Below are 21,762 nucleotides of genomic sequence, written 5' to 3' on the forward strand. Positions count from 1 at the left end.
TCCTGGAAATTGCTGTGGTTAATTCCTGCTGTATTTGTCACATTGGTTCAGCCGATCAGACTTTATGTTCACTTATCACCCTTTACTGGTAACGAATACCAATTGGGTAGGCGGAACGGAGATACCGTAACATTTTCAATTAACGAAAGAAAAAAAAAACTCCCACAAAATTTTTCGGATTCAGTTGGTCCGACTGAATAGAAAATTCCAAAAAAAAATCTCTTACGAACGAGTATTGGTACTTGTGTATTGGCAAAGAATTACTGCACACTTTATCTGAATCATTTGGTCATCTTTAAATTATTCATTCTGTTCGAACGAATTATATTTGACGTTTAATGTGTCATAACGCAAACCCTGCTCCATACGAATTTGTCTGGCCAATCTGAGTTTGATTAAACATTGAAAATCCCATCAAGCAAGGATTGTACACTAGCTTTCACCCGCGATGTCGTCCATGTATCTAGGACATGTTTATTGATCGGGATAAAGAGTAGCCTATATCCTTCTCTATCTTGTAAAGTACTTGTATACCAAATTTCATACTGACTGGTTAAGCTGTTAAGGCACCAAGAGGTATGGAGGTAAATCAAGAATTTCACTTTTACATTTATAATTTTTTTTTATACAACTTAGAATCGCAAACAAGCTGACGGCCCACCTGATGGAAAGTGGTAACCGTTGCCTATAAACATGAGCAGTACCATGGACATAACAGAGTATACTGTTTTGCCCATGATATCCCCCATGCGTTGCCATTCCTGAGGACTCAGGTGTTATTCCTCCGTACCCAGTAAATTTACGTCATATCCCACCCATCAAACCGAAACACAGCCATGCAAACACAAGTGCTTTACGGTTGAAACACGAATGGGACAGAGGTATCCAAGCAATCGACTTTTGTACAAAGTCTCCCTCTGGTAAATAAATAAATAAAGGAAAATGGATTCAAACATTTGGATATGAAATTTAGTACTAAGCTAGTGTATATTTTTAGCAAATTATATATCAATGTGGGGTAATCAAATGCTTCTATTGTTATACATTATACAGACCTATATAGTGTCTGACGGGTCGAAGCTGTGCTCTTCTCAAATTTATTTATATTTCATTAAATGAAATAATTTAAACTATTTTCTTGCGGCCGTTTACAAGGGAGGTCTATGTTCCGCAGCAACTGAAATAATAAAGATGAAATAATAAATTCGTTATCTAACGACAATAACTCTAAGAGAATGAACAGTTACAGTTTTCAAATTATAAAGCAATTCAGATAGAGTTTGTAACTATAACTAGTATATAGGAGCAGTGTATATTTATGTACAAACTGTGTCCTGTGGATTAGCTTGTGTGAATCATTACATAAAAATTTCTATGTTTTAAGTTAGGATAAAACCTTTCCGAGTCCATTACATTCTGTGTTTATAACCATTTCATAATGGGGGGAAAGGGATTGTTAGTAATAGAGACTGAGAATCCCATTGCTAGCAATATACCCAACCATGTCGACTTCCTCGCGGTTCTCCTTGGAAACTGTTAATTCCTGATGAATTCATCATGATGGGCTAACTGGCCTGTTTTCATTCTCATCTATCACCCTTCACTGGTGGTCCGCCAGCGTATCCCGTTAGCGGAGGCGGGGTTACCATACCATTTTCAGCCATGGAAAAAAAAATACCATTTCATAATAATAAATAATACTCGATGCTCTATTCAAATGAGCTAAGTACTTCTTAATACAATTTATAAGACAATGATATTTTTTAAAAATACGTGAAAATAACTAACTAAAAATATTCTGAATACTCCGAAGGAATATTATACATAGACATTAATTTCTTTATTAATTTCACCAGATTGTGGTGAAATGTAAAATGGATGGAATGATTTACTTATTGTATCTATTTATCTTGCAAATACATACAAAAAACATAAGAATTTTTCGTACCGCTTAAACCTTTTGGGCTTGTGTGTAATACTTTACAGAAATTATACAGTATTTTAAAATAAGAGTAAGTAAGATATCTAGTATCTGTCATTTGCATGGAAGTGTATTTAAATGTAGCGATCACTGCTTGAGGCGCTAATTTAGCGTTTTGTTCACGTTTTACTTTTGGCGTGCTCATGATGTACCTACATCCTACATATACTTTATTCCTTTATTAATTGAATCTTAAAAAAAAGGGAATCAAACTCTATAAGTTAGAGATTTATTAATAAAACAAAAAGAACCATATATGCTGTTTCAATTATCAATCATGATCGAGAGCATATGCAAAAATATTTTTTCCAATTCTCCGGGTAATTTTTCCAATTTTTATTACTCTAAATACTTCAATCGGACTAGTACGAATATTTAAAAAAGAGCAATTAGGGAACTCAATACAGGTATTCCTCAGAGACGTTGCTAATAACAGCATTTATATTTAAGTATTTAGACTGACTCTTCACACAGTCAAAATTGTTTATTTTCTCATGCAAGATTAAGTCATGTAAGATAAGATTAAGATTTTTGGCGTGAATTTACTTACACACAGTCCTCGGGAATCAAAATTGTATTTATGTCCATGGTTCTCATGTCTATGGGCGACGGTTGCCACTTTCCATCAGGTGGGCCGTCAGCTTGTTTGTCATTCTAAATTGCATAAAAAAAAAAAAAAAAAAAAAAGTCCGTCCGCTTTGTAGGCGATCATTTTACACTGCAATAGTGGCAAACTGATGGATTGCTTACTTGCTCTCGTTGTCAACAAATGTTTACTACAATAAAGTATTTGTTCTTGATAATTTTTGCAATAATCAATTGTTTAACAAAGTACGATATCAGACAGGAATTTCTTGTCAACAATCAGTATCAGTGGACACGCAGACGGGCGTAGACGTGTCTTCTTTTCGTCGGTTTTTCGCGAAATGTTAACTCGTAACCGATACTAAAGAATACCTAATGAATGAATTATTCGTAATAGACCTTTTGTGTGTTCAAAGATTGTTCTATTGCATTTATGGATCTTTTAATTGACCTGGTAAGTTTGTGTGTGGGTAAATTGCTTAGTTACAGTGATAAACAAATTTTCAAGTGTTATTATTTGATAAAACAAATCGGTAATGCCCGTAGCTATGTTTTTATAATTAGATAGTCACGGTGTTGTTTAAATGATATATAATATATTATAGGTAAGTAGTAAATACATTTTACAAAATGATGGGATCAATTTAGAGATAATTATAAAGTTTTGTTTTAATAGTTATTATAAACAAATGAATACATTGTTGGGTGAAAAAATCTTATAAATTTTATAAGATCAGTTTATTTAGGTAATTTGTTTTCTATCTTAGAACTTTATAGATTTCGCTAAATAGAAATATTATTTATTGATAGTTATTTAAAACTTAAAAGTTTGTAATTAAGGTAAGTATATTTCAAGTATGGAATGGTTGGTAGGTATATTTTAATTAATAATCGATTAGCAATTACATTTTTATTAATGTAAACAGAATAATTAAAAGATTTAATATAACAACAATTTTTCTAAAGTTTAAGGAAATAAAAAACAACGATTTAAAAGTTGCAAGATAAAAATATTTTATCGATATAAAAAAAGTTACTATGTTTTAGAAATTACTTTTTAAACTGAATAAAAGCCTTAAAGTGATCTATCAATTAAATGTAGAATTTTATCATCATCATATCAGACTTTAACTGTCCACTGCGAAATATAAGCTTCCTCCTTGGGGGGGGGGGGGTGCCAGCAGTTACCACGCTTGGCAGGCGGATCGGCATCCGCCAAAGGTGTTCTATGCTGGGACCACACGATCAACTTAGCACAACTTGGTCAAAGGTGAAACTTATGAAATTATGACACGATTGAGTCATGATTATGGCACAATCGTGAACAAGACCGAAATTTGAAGACAGACAACTAATTAAATATACATAATTAAAAGGCCGGCAGCACAACTGCAATGCCTCTAGTGTTACGGGTGCTCATGGGTGGCGGTAGTCACTTACCACCAGGTAATCGCAAGTTCGATTGTCCCCTGTGTAAATATATAAAAAAAGAAAAATAATTAAATATTCGAAAACTTTGGTTTTTATACAATATACACAACTATTTCCATTATAATAGGTAAATACTGTTCGGAACGAAAAATATGGATGTTTGCCTTATCCTTGACAGTACATTTAATGCCTTCACGTACTTACGTACAGTCAGCATCGAAAGACAATGCACATATTCAGTTTTCTCACATTCCTATTTACCTTTGAATAATGGAAGTCATTGTGTATATTAATATTATAAAGAGTTTGTGAGTTTTTTGAGATGCAAAGTCTGTTTGCTTGTTGAAACACGATTCTGTAACATATTTTCAATTTAATATATCTGCAATGTGGTCTCCGTATAGAATGTGCTGTCTCTTTTCGTCCTGTGGGTGTGATAAGAGGTGACTGAAGCAATTTAATGGTCGAGGGATGGTCAGCAGCGTTTTTTTTTTATTATTTTTATACGACTTAGAATAGCAACCAAACTGACGGTTCACCTGTTGGAAAGTGGTAACCGTTGCCTATAGACATGAGCAGTACCATGGACATAACAGAGTATACTGTTTGGACCATGATACCCCCAATGCGTTGTCATTCCTGAGGACTCAGGTGTTATTTCTCTGTACCCAGTAAATTCACGCCATATCCCACCCTTCAAACCGAAACACAGCCATGCAAACACAGCAGCTTCACGGTTGAAACACGAATGGGACAGAGGTCCCAAACAATCGACTTTTGTACAAAGTCTCCCTCTGGTAAAGCTTAAACGGCTGTTGCGCCAACCCGCCTGCCAAGCATGGCAAGCAACTATTGGCAACTCCCACCTTGTGGGCGAGGCCTGTGTTCAGCAGTGGACAGTTAATAACTGTTACATTTCGTAGTTCGTTTTAAATGATGTCTTTTATCAGAATTAGAGCTGTTATTTTTTTTCGGAGAAATATGCTTGCGACATATCTTCTTTTTGGCGTTAATCTTATTAAGAGATTATGTTAGTATGCGACAGCGGTACGTATTTACTATCAATATACTGTTATGTAAGAGAGAAGGAGGGGGGAGGGGGCTCTAATGCAAGAGATTCCACAGCGACTTTTAAGAAATTAAAGGTTTTTTTTTAAATCATAAATGTGTTTCGACACTTCTTTTATTATAAATTAATTTCAAAAGAACAAAAAAAAAGCAGTTCTTTAATTAAAACTGTTTTGTACAAAAGTTGTTTACTTGGGTACTTGTGTCCCGTTAATATTTAATTAGAAAAGACGGTGGGTGGAATATGGCAGTGAAATTATAGTTTCAGAATTAATATTATGGCAGTTTTGAAATTAGTTTATTGGTCATTTGAGGTTTCAATAAATAAGTTAATTTGACTTTTGAGTTTACGTCAGTATGTCTACTAACTGTGAAACTTTAACTTTATCTTAATAATCTTTTATCACACTTCTGTGCTCGGGTCTTTCAAAAGAGATGAATTCACTAGTGAAATCAATCGTTGAAAAAGTCTTACTAGGTAAATAAAAATTTTTGGAGGTAAAATAATTCTTTATACAAAAAGACAGGTGACTGAAAGGAGTTAATTAAGTTGGAGCATCTAAATATAGAATTTGAAATGTCTACAGTGCCAAAGAACAAAAGGAGTTTGATAACCTAAGTGAACAGTAACTTTGTAGTAATTAGACATTAGCAAAGTTGGTCTTAACTTTAGGCATATGAATAGATGTGGAAGCGATTGTTGACAGCTCATTTTCAGGCTTAAGTGTGGTCCAGGAATGCAAGAAATGATAAAACTAACACAAATCACATAGCACACCTGCAATGCCGCTGGTGTCGTGGGTGATCATGGGCGGCGGTAGTCACTTACCATTAGGTGTTCACAATTAGTATGTTTCTTGTGATGATTTTGCAATCAAAAGGGATTTTTTCTTCATTTGACATTAATTTTATGACCATTGAAATATGAGAGTTTTTTTTGCGGAAAATGATGGTGTCAGTTTATCTTTGACTCAAATTTATACACAGCTTTTGTTATTGATGATTATTGCGTTTTAATGGAGTTTCTGTTTATCACAGACATACCAACCATTAACTTCTTCTGTAAATAAGTTTAAGAATAAACACTGATGATATTTAAATGCAGTTAAAAAGTGAAATTCTTGCCATAAACTTTTTTTTCTTACTGTAAAAAAATAAAATTTGAAATATAAATTTTTTTCTTATGGGGCTTTCTTTAATATCATATACTAAGTTTTTAAATAATAATTAATAATAAAAAATATATAGTATAATAAGGTTCTTATTGAGTTTGAAACTAGTCGGGCATCCTCGAATTTAAAACGTAATTAAAGTCAACATAAATAATTACAATATACTATTGTAGTATTTATTATTAAAATAAAAATGATAATTTAGTTTTATATTTCTTAAGCAAAACTGCGCGAATTCATTACTTCATTATGAAAATCTAATATAAATTTTACGTTTCACAAGGGATTGGATATTACCGTTCTCAACGAGCCGAATAACTGAGGAAAAGTTATCAGTCTTCGATGAAATAATCTTTTATATCTTGTTACTTTAATGTTAAATTAAAGTTTGAAACTTTGGCACTGACTTCTACGGCGAAATAATGTACTCTGAGGATGTTAGAGGATCAATTTGGATTATGATCGAAATTATTATAGATAAGTATAGTTTCGTAGTGCAGTTAAATAGAATTATTTTGTTTTATTTCACTACAATTACTATGCATGTTATTTAAAATGAGAATATATTTATTTATTCCTTACTGCACATATATATATATATATATATATATACAACAGATAATTGAAAAATTTTTGTTTGGATATACCATAAGCTTACTCGATGCCATATGTATTCGATGCATAGGTTATTCTATTCCGGAGACTTCTGGCAATGACAATGAACGAATTGGATATAAATCCAGAATTGACTACTATTAGTAGAGGCTCTAAGACCTTTCCTATTAGTCATCAAACATTATTAGTCTTATGTTGCGACACGTGTTTCACCTTTAAACGAGATATCAGGCAATTAATCGTTCGCTGTTTGTTGACTAGCATTAAGAGCTTGGTGACCCAGACTGTGATTGTATTTGCAGTCAAACAGGTCATAGCGTTATATATATATATTAGGTCTGTACTAATAATGTTGGTTGTCGCACGCACAGTAATAGTTTTGGAATTAAAATAATTAAAATCAAGTAACCAATGATGTGGTCTCCTGCAAAACGATACCTAATTCTGTAAAACTATAGTGTAGCGGTAATACAATAACGTTGCCCGCTTATTTTAGGCAAGGTACAACCACGAATTAATATTTGACTGGCTTAAAGGATTTTCGTGTCTCTCCCGGCAAGACTAGATATAGCGTTGTGGAAGAGTGTGGCTTACCTTAGCTGGCTCATAGTGAGATCTCGCCGCGTGGTGTATAAAAGTGAGTTTCTATCTATATTATAATCTAGCAGATCTCATATTGATGTAATTTCTGTTTAAATATGTGTATATAAAAAAAAAAGAAAAAGACCCAAAAGTCGTCAGTTTAGCTACTTCTGTCCCATTCGGGTTTCTGCATGAAATGGCTGTGCTTTGGTTGGATATGGTAGTGAAATTACAGGGTACAGAGACATAACACCTTAATCTTCAGAAATGCAACGTATGAAGGGTTTAATGAGTGATAGAGTATACTCTGTTATGTTCGTAGTATTGTTCATGTTTATAGACGACGGTCCCCATTTTCATTAGGTGAGCCATTAACTTGTTTACCATTGTAATTTGAATAAAAAGAAAAATTATTCTATAAAATATGTAACATAAAAATAAATTTTCAACTTTATATTTTGGCTTCTTAATATGTAGCATAAATTAGATACATAAATTTTATTTATATTTTGACATATAATTTTAATATTATTTACAGCTTTAATTGTTATAATTTTACATTTTTGACAAGTGCATTACTGTCTTTCCATTAGCTTGAGATGTTACTGTTTAGCATGTTACTCTGTGCATTGAAAATTAAAAGTACCCATCTATACCTAATTGTTTTAATTTATATAAATATCTTTTAATATAAAATTTTGAAACTTACATTTGAAAAATCACATGAGCCGCATGCTCGTTTGCCCCCTCTGTTATAAAGAAAAAAAAGAAAAAAAACAAAAATAAAATAAAAACGATGGGATAAAGTGTAAATATTTTAAATAATCTTATATTTTAATATTATGTCGATAGTATGTATTTTGGTAGCCTTATTAAATTAATGAGTTTGTCACTATGAATTAGGGTAAAATCTTAGGGTAAAATATTCTAAATTGCTACGAAGGATAAATTTTAATTTTAGGTGGTAATTTAGAATATATATCTCTGTAGCTTTCATTCAAATCTCATCAATTTGTTACTCAATTACGCTTTAACATGATCGAGTAGGTCACAAAGCCGATACGATATCTTGCAGCGTCATATTAGGTAGCTCGAACCACGAGTTATGAGGCAGGGAAGGATGGATTGTCTTATATTAAATGACATTACAGCATGACCTTTCATTAAAGTGACGTGACCATATTTCTTTATATTTGCCAGAGGAAGACTTTGTAAAAGTCGTCTGTTTGGTTACCTCTGTCCCATTTGCGTTTCTGTCGTGAAGCAGTTATGTTTTCATGGCTGTATTTCGGTTTGAAAAGTAAGAGATAACAATGTAATTTCTGTGTACAGAGGCATAACATCTTGGTTCTTAGGAATGACAACGCATGAACGGTATCATGGGCGATACAGTATACTCTATTATGCCCATGGTATTATTCATGTCTATAAGTGATGGTTATCACTTTCCACCAGGTAGTAGGGGCCGTAAACTTATTAGCTATTCTAAGTTTAAAAAAATATTTTATAAGCTTTTAACTTGCAATATATATTAGTCAGTTAGTTTGTTTGTTTAGGTTAATTCATGCAAGTTGATTTGAAATTTTGCATACACCGTTACTTCTACTGACAATACAATATGCAATACTCCATATTGTAATATTTTCTAAATGGCGCCCGTCACAAGATGGCGGATCAAGTATTTTATTAAATTACGATATGAAAACATGTTTAAAATGTCTTTTTAAATAGACTTGTTTACTGTACAAAAAATGAACCCTATATACTTTTAACTCTTTATTAAAATCTATAGACTTATTTCAACTATTGGAGCGTTTTATCACTTTTTTTTTTAATTGAGAGTTCAACGCAAAGGAAAAAGACAAAACACTACAGAAGCTAAAATAGAGTTATGAAACGTTTGACGTTTTTAAGAATAAAGGTTGGTATATACAGGTTACCATATGGTCTTGGCATAGAATAGGCCATCCCTTTCTCGTGGGTGTTGTAAAAGGCGACTAAGGGAAATGTTTGACAGATAGGTAGCAGATTTCCTCTTGAAACATCACCAAAGTTTAACTGCGGTTGCCAACCCACCTGCCAAGCGTGATATTTATTTGGTAGAACCCCCTTTATGGGGAAGTCTTATGTTCAGCTGTGACAGTTAACGATTAATGTGATTAATAATAATAATATTTCTTTATTATAGATTACAAAGATCCATTTTTGTTAGTAACAATTGACTTAAACTATGTTAGTAGAAAAAATAAAATACAAAAATCATTTTATGGTCCCTATAATAATTTTGACTCACAATGAGAGGATCGGGCTATCTTATTTATTACACAATGCCCACAGAATGCTGTTACTGCACAGTACATATATAGAAATTAACGAGAAACCTGTCTTGTTACAAAAAGAAGTTTTTGTTTAAAAGTCGCCTGCTTAGGTACCTCTATCTGTCTTATGTATTTGCCACTAAGCAGCTGTGCTCGCATGACAGTATTTTGGTTTGATGGTGAAATGTAACTATGAAATTACGTAGTATAGAGACATAACATCTTAGTTTTTAGAAACTATACTTTACTATGTATGTGAGAACCATGGCATCATAGCGAACTCTGTGATACCAGAGAGCTGTTTGTACTAACAGGTGACGATTACCATTTTCACACCAGGTGGGCAGTCAGTTTGTTTAACATTACAAGCCGTATTAAAAAAGGTGGTATTCGAAAAAAAGACGGGTGAAAATATTTTGTTTTGTTTGTCATATCAGTATAGAATATACGCAGCAAGATGACTTTTAATAAAATATTCAATATATAGATTCGACCTTTCTGCGATTTTATTATTGACATGTAAAGATTTTCCCGTTATTTTTTCGTAAGGATACGTTTACGATCGTACTGTATATAATAATATCAATCCAGTTTGTAACAATTTTTTAATAAATACTTAATATGATTATTTTTATTTTGCACATTGATTTTGCTTCGCAGAAAAGGATTGTAAACACAGAAAAATTGCATATCACGCATATATGCAAGCACGCACGCACGAACGCACGCACGAACGCACGCAAAAAAAAAAAACTGGTTTTGCCACATTTGATGACGGTTTTTTTTTAATGGAACATAATCATAATTATTCAATGCCATATCTAACAATGTGTGTGTTCAAATTATTCATTTTTCTATCCTTATTATTTTTAATTTGTATTAAATTCATTAACATATTGTACTGAGATTAGTTCTGGAACTAAAACATTGTCAACAAACTTATCTATGTATTTTTATCCCGTTTATGTATATATTAACATATAAAGAGGTTTTCAGAAATAATAATCACAAATTGTGGACACTTGGATGCTATTTTCTTATGCAAATTGAGAAACTAACTAGTAAAAGAATATACATATTCTTATAATTGCATACCTTACATATACACCAACCCTTAGACATATTTCTCTTTGAGCAGAGCGCCCTCTTTAATTATGCGCCTACACAATTATGTCCTGAGGTTTAGCTTGACCTTGAAAATAACATTTTGTAAGTTTATACGTTTAGAGTCGCATATTTAGAAGTTGAAGTTAGTTTTATGTTGTATTTTACAGATATGTTCATCATTATTATCATATCAGATGTTGGCTGCTTGGTTGGAACATGTTTTGCCAGTAGTTGCCACACTTGTCGGGTAGGTTGGCAACCGCAGTTAGGTTTTGGTGATATTTTAAGAGGGACGCTGCTGTCCATCCCTTGAGTATTAAGTTCCTTTAGTCGCCTCTTACGACACCTATGGGATAAGAAGGGGTGGCTCATTCTATGCCAGGACCACATGGCAAACAGATATATTAAAATTTATATTAAAACATATAGCGGTGTATATAATTCTGTGCTAAAATGTTAATATTTAAAAAACTCTTCTCAAAATGTTCATTTACGTTAATGTTCGAAATGGCCGCATCCATTTTAATAAAATTTTGTAAATGTTTATTACTTCTTCCAATTTGAGCTACTTTTTTTTATAATAATACATCATAACCTCACCAATATCATCATCCTGAGCCGACAGTGGGATATAGTTCAAGAATGCCATCAACCGAAATGAGAATATTCCACTCTCAACGGTTGGCCGCACTATGCTGGCTAAGTGTTTTTCACGCTACGTTTGAAAGTTTCAAAGGTTACAGGACGAAGGAAACACGTTACGGGATAGGCCATTCCGCAATGTTAAGGTACTGTTCACGTAAGAGATCGCAAACTTTTTTGTATACGAGCGTGAAAGGGTTTACCACGTAGGGTGCAGTCGCTGGCGTATCGTATCGTACGATATCGGAAAGGAGAAGGTGGAATAAGGGAATGTAGTTCTTCTGAGCGTTGAGAAAAAGAGAAAAAGGACCTGGTAAATGGTGGTAAGGAGCAAAACAAAGTTTGTCAGGTTAGTTAGTGTAAAATTTATTAAGCTCTTTCAAATCTTTTTTTTTTTATAATTCTAATGCTGGGTTCGGAATGTTGGTATCTACTGAGAAAAAATATGGATTCTTTTATCAATAGTTATACTTTTCAAATTATCATGCACAAGATATTTTTACACTTGTATGCGTTCTGTGACTTTAATTAGGATTCAGTTATATTTATATGTATTATTAAATGCAAAATAAACGAAAAAACATGAGCAGACCAATCCACTTCAATAATATTATAAAAACAAAAGATTTTTTATTTGTAATAAATAAATTTAAAAAAAAACCTAATCGATTTTGAAAAGTCCCTTACTTATAGAAAGCTACATTATCATCAAGTCATATATTTTATTAAAAAAAAAGTCACATATTGCCAGGGCGGGGCATTAGTAAAAAGTTATAAATTATAAGCGACTTGGTAAAGGGGTTCTCTATTATTCTGCATGTATGTTACGCGATATCTTCACATTGATAATTGTTTTGCAATCGACCATATTGTCTGTGGTTTCTTCATCTCAAATTATCTGTGCTCCGTTTTTTTTTTAATTCATTAAATCGATTGACTGAAATATCGTATAACATATACATAAGAAAATACAATCCAATTAGAAAGAAGGAAGTTTTTTCTCTTTGCTGATGCAATGAATATGTGTATGAATTGAAAACTTTTTACTGTTTCTTTCAAAGAATGTTACAGATTATAAATATAATATTAACAATATGTACATAAACAAAATGAATAATTAAATATGTAAACTTAATTATATGTACACATATACTATAGTTATTGTATATAATATTGAAACTAGTATAAGCTAACGATGTGCGTAGCAATTAACGGTGTACAATTTTTAAACAATTACTTAGTCATAAAGCTTATTATAGTCAATGTAATGTGAATTGTATTACTGTTGCTCTGCCTAAATGAGTAAATAAATAAATAAATATTTTATCTACTTATATGAATTAATATTATAAAAAGGAAATATTTGATTGTTTGTTTATTTGTAATGGATAAATACAAAAAACACACAACCGATATTAGAAATTTTTTCACCTGTAGAAAACTATATTATTAGCAAGTAATAGAGGTTATAGTTTATTTTCGGAAATTCTATCTGTACGTGTGAAGCCGAGCCGGACCGGTAGTATATAATATATTGGCAAAATTTAATTAAAAGTGTAAAATAAAAAATGAAAATAACTATACTGTTTACTATGTAATACTGAACAATTTATACTGGTTGATATAGGCAAAGCTACGGCATATAGCTTGTATGTAAATTATAAACGTCTAAAAAGATGGAATAATAGTTTGTTAACATAATATTTTCATTATTTTAATTCGACGAAAATCCTGAAACCATTTATTAAATTGGAAAATAACCTTAATCAATCATAAGTTTAGGTTCTTAGATTAGATTATCGATTGTATCTAGATATTTATTAATGCTAACTAGATAATACAGAGTAATAACTAAATATAGGCTCTTGTCTTGTCTGAAATCTCTAATGGAGTATTTAGAGTAATTTTTAGATATTAATTCACAAACATATTTTATCAAGCATGTTTTAATCTAAGAACATACGTGACGCACCTTTTTGGTTTTCTTTTTAATTTTATTAAAAAAAGAATTTTAAAAACTTTTTTTTTGCATTTTATATATATTTTTATAATTATATTATTTTACTAAATGTACTGTGTTTCTATTCAAGCTTATAGTCCTTTATATATATCTATATCCTCCTCTTATATATATATATATATATATATATATATTAATTGACTGACTGACCCATATCTAACCATCACAGCCGAAATCAATGGATGTAGAATTTTGATAGGTACATACGTGCACGTGAACAATAATAAAGGAATTTTGAACATTCAACCCCAAAGTGAGTAGAACAGAGGTCATGAACTAGTTAAATACAAAACTGTTTTGACGCAAGTCTACTAAAAGTTTAATTTATTATTACTAGTTTCTAGAATACTTAATCATTTCTCTGTAATATCAATTAGACATTTTAATTTTAAAGATAAACAATGGTGCTTCAAAATCCACACCAATATCATACCTTACTATGTAACAGCCTATGATGAGGATTTTATAATAGGTATTTAAATTTATATGTATTAAGAATCAAATTTAAAATAAAAAGACGAATAATTGCTCTTTGTTATATCTAAACATCTAGAATAACAAATGAAGAATAAAATTATAACTCCAAGACAATAAAACTTTAGCGGCGCCTGCTGCGTGAAACGGAATGTTTTGCTGGAACTGCGAAACCTCTCATGCTCAATTTGCAAGGAATCTGTAAGAGTAAACAATGATGATATTAATATTATTATAACTTATTTTAATAACCAATAGCTAAAGATAATACTGTTTTAGCATGAGTAACCGTATTATTGTTACTCATTGATATATTAAAATGATTTACATTTAGTAAGTGGTATGGGAACGTAACGTTTCAGAAAAGTTATTTTTTAAATTAACCTAACTGAGAATTGTACCCGGGACCCCATTTATACAAAGCAACGTCCAATATCACTACGCTACAAAGATCGGCAGAAAATTATGTAAGTTTTGTATTTTATAAAATGTAAATTTATGTATTCATATTATTGTAGTATAATTATGTATGTATACAGAAATGGACAGAATTTTATTATGCTCCCGACCCAATGGTTAATAAATTATTCCTCTCCATTCAAAGATTGCCTGTAAGTAATCGCTTTTAGCGATAAGGTCGTCCATTGTTTTTTCACTGTCACTTTCTTGAATTTTTTTGGATTTTTACTAATTTTACTACTGGAATATTTTGGAGATAGTAATAAAGAGTATCTATCTTATTTAACTATAAATCGTCATTTCTTTTCGTTACTAAGATGATGTGAGAAGTGTCTAAGGCAAAAATAACATCATCATGTGCGAAGGTAGGAAATAAACTGTTATACCAAACCGGCAGGCCTGCTGTGGTACTAGTATGTCATATATTACAATTTTCAGGAAAGATCCGTTTTCAGAAGCGGAATATTAAGTGGTTCTTAATGAAAGGGGGTAGACAAAATATACATTATAGTAGTCTTATACATACATACATGGATTTAAAAGTGTTGAGCTGTTTTTAGCAAAGCATTTGTGTTCTCTTCACTGTTTCTAAATTTACGATTATTTTCTATGTATCTTTTTATATACACTTAATACTCTATCACTTTATGTTATACTCTATGCTATATATTAAGCACTTCAATAGTTACTGATGATGCAATAGATATCTAACATTTTGGCTACGTCATTCGGAAAGATTTAGAAGACTTAGATAAAAACGTCATCTTAATAGAGATAAATTCGGATGCATAAGTCAAAGTGAATAAAAATATAATAGCTGGAGATTAGACTTTTTTTTTATACCACTGAGGTGGCAAACAAGCATACGGCCCACCTGATGGTAAGCGGTTACCGTAGCCTATGAACGCCTGTAATACCAGAGGCATTACACGCGCGTTGCCGACCCTGAAGAAACCTCTTTACCCCCCTTTTGAGGAACCCCATCCTGTAGTCTCTTGGGAAAATTTATCAAGCTCATTCCATAACCTGAGTGTTCGTGGGAAAAAACATCTCTGAAACCACGTTGTATTTCAAAAGAAATGACCTCTCAATAACCTCTCAATAATGAGACGTAAATGGTTGTCAGCCTACAGACGTGCAACAGTTATCTGAACCTAATTTATTAATGACTATATATATATTTAAAAATATATATATATATATATATATATATATATATATATATATATATATATATATATATATATATATATATATATATATATATATATATATATATATATATAAATAGTCATTTTTATCATTGAATACGAGTCTAAAAATACACAAAGAAAACAAATAATAATTCTAATTATTTTTTAATTTCCCAATAAGAAAAAATATATGTAAATCCAATTACCTGCAGGCACTTGAGATTTCGTGAGCGTAGACTGCCCTTTTTATCAAAAGGCATTGCTCTTTTCGTTTATTTGCATAAGTTTGCAAATTTTTTCGTTTTAAAAAATTACCTTTGACGAAAACTTTATTCATTGGTGAATCAGTGTGCGCTCTTTTTTTTGAGTTATTTATTTAATAGAATAGGCCACCACTTCCTTTCCCATAAGTGTAGCAAGAAGCGATTAAGGAAACTTAATGGTCGAGGGATGCTGCCCATCCCTTGCCTCTTAAAACATCGCCAAAGTCGAACTGCGGGTGCCAACCCGCTAGCCAAGTATGGTAACTACAGGTAAGACACTCCCTCCCTCACTATGAGGGAGGCCTATGTTCAGAAGTGGAAACGGCTGATATGATGATAGTTAGTACCAACATCGTTGGATGATAGATAGTACATTTAATACTTTTATTATGTCTTTTTTTTATATATTTATATCTTGTTTGGTTTGAGTGACATTTACAAAGTTCCCTCGTAATGTCATCAGGGACAATATGTGTCTTAAATAGAAAGGTTTTGTAGTTCGTACGAACTTCACAGATACCAACGCCAAAGTTTTATATTCTCATAAATAACTTGAATGAAATCGCAAAACTCTGTACTGAGATTTTCGTGGCTCTTATGGTTATTGAAAGTTTGGAACTGGTGAATGTATTGGCATTTATTTATTATGTTTAAAGTAGACAAAATATTTTAAATATATTATCAACATTATATCTAATTTAAATTTAATATAAATTAATATTGTACAGAAGTTATGTGGGTCCTGGTTAAAGAATTTATTTATTATTATTATTTTATCAACCATTAATTGTCCACTATTGAACATAGGACTTCCCCACAGACTACAATAAGGTAAGTTAGACACGTGAAATTTTAAATTCATTTAGTTCATAACAAATATTTATATATTATATTAACAAATATTAATATTTATTTATAAAGGGATGAAAAAGGGGATGCATATAACAGAATAGAATTTTGCAATAGAATTTTGAATGCTAACTGTGTACATACAGCAGTAAACATTGGTTTGGACTTGATATTAGTATCAACAGTTATACCCTATTGGGCATGCAACAATTTTAGAATAGGTAATTGGCTTGTAAGTAAATACATATCAAAACATTTAAGTAGGTACTATTAACGTTATATAATTAAAAATAAGTATGAATTAATGGATGAAATTAGTATACGTGCGACGCCGCGGACAAAAGCTAGAATTAATTATATTAATATCTGTATCATGTAAATTGGTTGAATTGTGATGTTAAATAGCCTGTAACCTTATATAGAGTGTCTCCATACAAGCGCATTAAGAAAAGCGGGTCTACTTTTTATACAATTTTGCTTAATAAATAGTTATGTTTCCTTCATAACTTCTATATTTATTTTGTTTTATAATTTTTGCATCTTTTTAATGTGTAAAATTTCATTTTATTTATTAAATAATTAAATATAGATACGTCAAGATACATTATGTGCGTAAGTGTATGGAACACTAATAAAAAAAAAAAAACGGATCAACTAATTTGACAAAAAGTTGACCTGTTTTTGAGACTTGATGCTCTATCTGTCTATGAGTATAATGTAAGCCTGTAACATTCTTCATGAAATTAGCTGTCGAATGTTCTTTACATTTTTCTTTACAATTTTTCAAATTCCACTGTTAGTTCCGGAGATTAGCGCAGTTAAACGAACATATAGACTCTTTCGTTATATTATATTAGTATAGAATAAATATATTTGTGAAGGCTTTAGTATCAAAGTCTTGAAGTTTGACATAAAGGGAAGCCAAGTAATTTTATTTTTCAAATTTTATTATTTTCCACTAGTAGAAGGGAGTTGATAGCAGAAGTTTCACTTTTTAACTGCGTCTAAATAGCATTAGTATTTATTCTTAATCTTGTTTACAAAAGAAGGTGATGGTTGGTATGTCTGTGAATAATAGAAATTCCATTAGAACGCAATAATCATCAATTACAAAAACTGTGCGTAAATTTCAGCGAATGATAAACAGACGCTGTCGTTTTTCATAAACACAATATTAATCTGTTTTTATGAAACATTAGTTAGAGGTTTAAAAGTTTATGAGATAGCATAGGGCTTTCGGTTTCTTGTGTGAGTTGCCATTGTATAATTGTTATTTTTAACAATTACATTTTAACTAATTTTAGGTTCGGTTATATTCGGTAAATACTCGCTTCTAGTGTTTTTGTAGCATCTTAATAATTTTTTCACTTACCTGGAATTCTACTACAGCAAATAGTATTTGGGAGGTCTTGTTTTTTATTGCTTTTCAACTGATTTCTTGCTACTTTTTAACTACATTTTAGAGCTTTTTTTTTAAAATAGAAAGTGTGTATTTGTCGCACTAGTTCCATAGTTAATTGTAATTTTTGTTTCTGGAATAAAATCTCAGTCTATTTGTTTTTTTAGCTCACTTTTAAACACGGTATTGTTATGATCACTATACGTTTACGTTACCTCATATATACATATATAAGAATGAGCTCTTTTTCGAGGTTTTTCCATGAGACTACAGTATGGGGTTCTTCAAAGAAGGGATAAAGAGGTTTCTTCAGGGTGGGCTATGCGTGCGTAATATTCCTGGTATTGCAGGCTACGGCAACCGCTTACCATTACATGGGTCGTATGCTTGTTTGCCACCTTTGTAGTATAAGTATAATACATATAACGATAGATATAATGATAGACAAAAATAATTTATCGCAACATAGCAATATTCATTGATATAAATCGGAAACTCACTGTCACGTATATGTTGTCTGGAGATTAACAGAACGCGCTTACAAATTATTACACCTTTAAATGTATATAACCTTCTTTTAGTGTCTAAGTATATTTAAGTGTTCTTTATTAATAATATTTTTATACGTAAATAGTCTGAATGTAAGAGGTTGTACCTGAATACTATCTAATTCGAATCTATACATTATTTCTGTATAGAAAGAAACGGTTCAGAGCCATGTATATTTATTGTCTTCGTATAATGTGAAAAGAGATGGGGACGAATTGTTAGTAATAAGGAGATTAATGCGCGTTGCTAGCAATAGCTTTTTAGTAAATTCGACACATTGGGTGATCATCTCGAAAATTTTAACAATAAAACCTTTAGAATGTGCAGACATTCCAATAGTTTTTTTTAAACTTTCGTATATACCATATAGTTATATTTTATTGTATATGTAAGTTAAACTGTTAGTTATTACATTAAAAATCCTAATGGTTGACTGGTAGATAATGCGATTATATCCATATAGTTCTACAATTTAGTTCTATCACACTACAGGATGTAGAACAAAATGGATATTTTGTTCGTTTAATTCTACTGTTTATAGTATGTAAGTTCATTTTTATTAAGTCTGTGGTTTGTATCAAACATTTGAGATTATTGGTCAATAAAGTTTTAAATAAAAAAAAAATGTGCATTCATTTACCTACTTTCATCCTTCATTGGGTCTCGTCAATGTACACCCTTAACATAAGCAGGCGCATCTTCATCCATGGAAAAACAACGTTAAGTACCGTCACTTTATTTAGTCAGGGTCATTATAAACAATATTAAAGATTCGATCCGGTTTCACGTGTGCAGATAAAATTTTCGAAAATAAATAGTGTTATGATATTCGTTGATAATCTATCATTCTACAGGTGAAATAATTTTTAAAGAGTAGTTTTTGTATTTGTCCGTTACAAATAAATAATCAAATCTTTCCTCTTTATAATATTAGTATACATCCATATGTTTATTATCATCAACACCATAATATCAGCCTTTGATTATTCACTGCTGAATATAAGTCTCCCCCTTGGGGGGGTTTTGCCAGTATTTGCCACGCTTAGCAGGCAGATTGGTAACCGCAGTTAGACTTTGGAGATGTTTTAAGAATGACGCTGCTGCCCATCCCTCGCTGTCCCTTAGTCGTCTCTTATGACACCCATGGGAAAGGAAGGGGTGACCAGTTCTATGCCGGAACCACATGGCTATATGTATGTCTATATGGGGCAGTAATTTTAGTTTGTGTAAACACTTTTAAATACATGAAATCTGTTTATACATTGCAAAAGTAATTTAATATTTGTAATATTAAATTACTGTTGAAGAGATATAATTAAAGATACAAAACAAAGAATAATAAATTCTATGAACTGAAAGTTAATTTATTAGATTTAGTATAATATTAATTACTGATAATTTATTAGTTAATAAGTATTAAGAGAATTTCTTGAAACTTGTACAAAATGTACATAAAGGACCGGAGTTTCAAATATTGTTCTTGCAGGCTGAACTTTCAAGATTGAGATTTTCAATTTGACTGTTAATTTTTTTATAACTTGGCTAATTTCGGTGATTTTATTAAAAAAAAAAATAAATATTATTAAATTAAATTCAAATCATTTATTGCACGAATATGGGTACATACATTAGATATTAGATATGGGTAAATAATCATTACATGTCCATTATTCCACATTCTACCATATCGGCATGTACAATATAAAATTAAAGTAAAAATAACTTATATAACAATAAAAACAATGTCAATAATAATGATAAAATGTAAAAAATTACAATAAAAATGATTAAATTGTATGTCTAATATTTGTATGCTTTATTTTTCGCATAAGAATATATAATTTTTATAAATTCTTATACGAAAAATTATTTATTCACTTGAATGAGAAATTACAAAATATAAAATTGGCACTTATGTTCATTGTTAGCGAGTGGAATCTCATCATCATCATCATCTCAGCCATTATCTGCTCACTGCTGGATATAGGCTTCTACCATAGATTGTTATAAGGAACGGTCCTGTGCCACCTGCATCCACTGATTCCCTGCAATGTATTGAGTAAAATCTATTAAAAGTAATTATAAATCAAGTGCCTTATTGTAATATGATGCAGCTTAATACAATAGGTTGTTAACAGTGTAAGGACAGTTCACAATTTTCGGTTAATCAATGGTTAATTTACATTTATTATTATTTTATTTATTACTACTCATTATAACATCATGGGGGAATAGTTTATTAGTTAGATAGATAATTTATTTCCATTACTTATATAGCACACAAATTACAACATATATAGATATACATAAAAAACGAGATAACATAAATGATTAAACAAAAAAAAAACAAAGCTAGATACAATTTTTTTCTTTTATGTGTGTGCCATAACAATACAAAATTGTCACGACTTAGTTTATTGCTTCGTCCTAAAAAGAGCAAAACATGATATTCTGTTGCGTCCAAAAGGAATAGGGTAACAATAAAATAATACTACCAGATTATCTATACAGTAAACAGACAGATATGACAGTCCATCTAGCAGACAAATGTTACTAATGGGGACTAGCGGCTTCATTACTGCGGCTACACTGTCAGATCGACCTCTACGTGTTTCTTCCTTGAAACCATCGTATGTAATACCCGGTGAATTCTTCACAACAGAATAACTGTACCAGATTACATTCTCATTAATTGAATGCAGATTTTCTGTTTTTAACATTAAATACTTCTAATGTAATAACCTGTATTCAAGCAAATAAAGTTATCATTCATTCATTATCATTCATTCATTCATACATCTATTAATTAATACACACACACACACACGCACACACACACACACACACACATACACACACACATACATACACATACACAATTAGTAACCCGCCAGTTTAGAGAGGAAAGGGATTGCTAGTAATGGGTTCTAACAGCACATTGCTAACAATACACCCTATCAGGTCGACCTCCTTGCGGTTCCTCCTGGAAACCATTGTGGTTAATCCTTTATGAATTCTTCACGATGGCCTAACTGACAGGCTTTCAGCTTCGCCT

At 31.2% G+C, this 21,762-nt stretch overlaps 1 protein-coding gene across 4 annotated transcripts in view; it reads left to right on the forward strand.

Moving 5' to 3' along the window:
* The first annotated feature begins 2,862 nt into the window (after nt 1–2,862).
* LOC113512279 (atrial natriuretic peptide receptor 1) overlaps nt 2,863–21,762 on the forward strand; it is a 369,824-nt gene continuing 350,924 nt past the window's right edge. For 3 of the 4 annotated variants that reach the window (XM_052900317.1, XM_052900303.1, XM_052900323.1), the window contains exon 1: nt 2,863–3,020. The gene's annotated coding sequence lies outside the window, so the exon portion shown is untranslated. The other variant, XM_052900307.1, reaches the window with a different exon arrangement.

This window comes from Galleria mellonella, unplaced genomic scaffold (assembly GCF_026898425.1).
Source record: "Galleria mellonella isolate WM207_F2 unplaced genomic scaffold, CSIRO_AGI_GalMel_v1 utg1267, whole genome shotgun sequence".
NCBI lineage: Eukaryota > Metazoa > Arthropoda > Insecta > Lepidoptera > Pyralidae > Galleria > Galleria mellonella.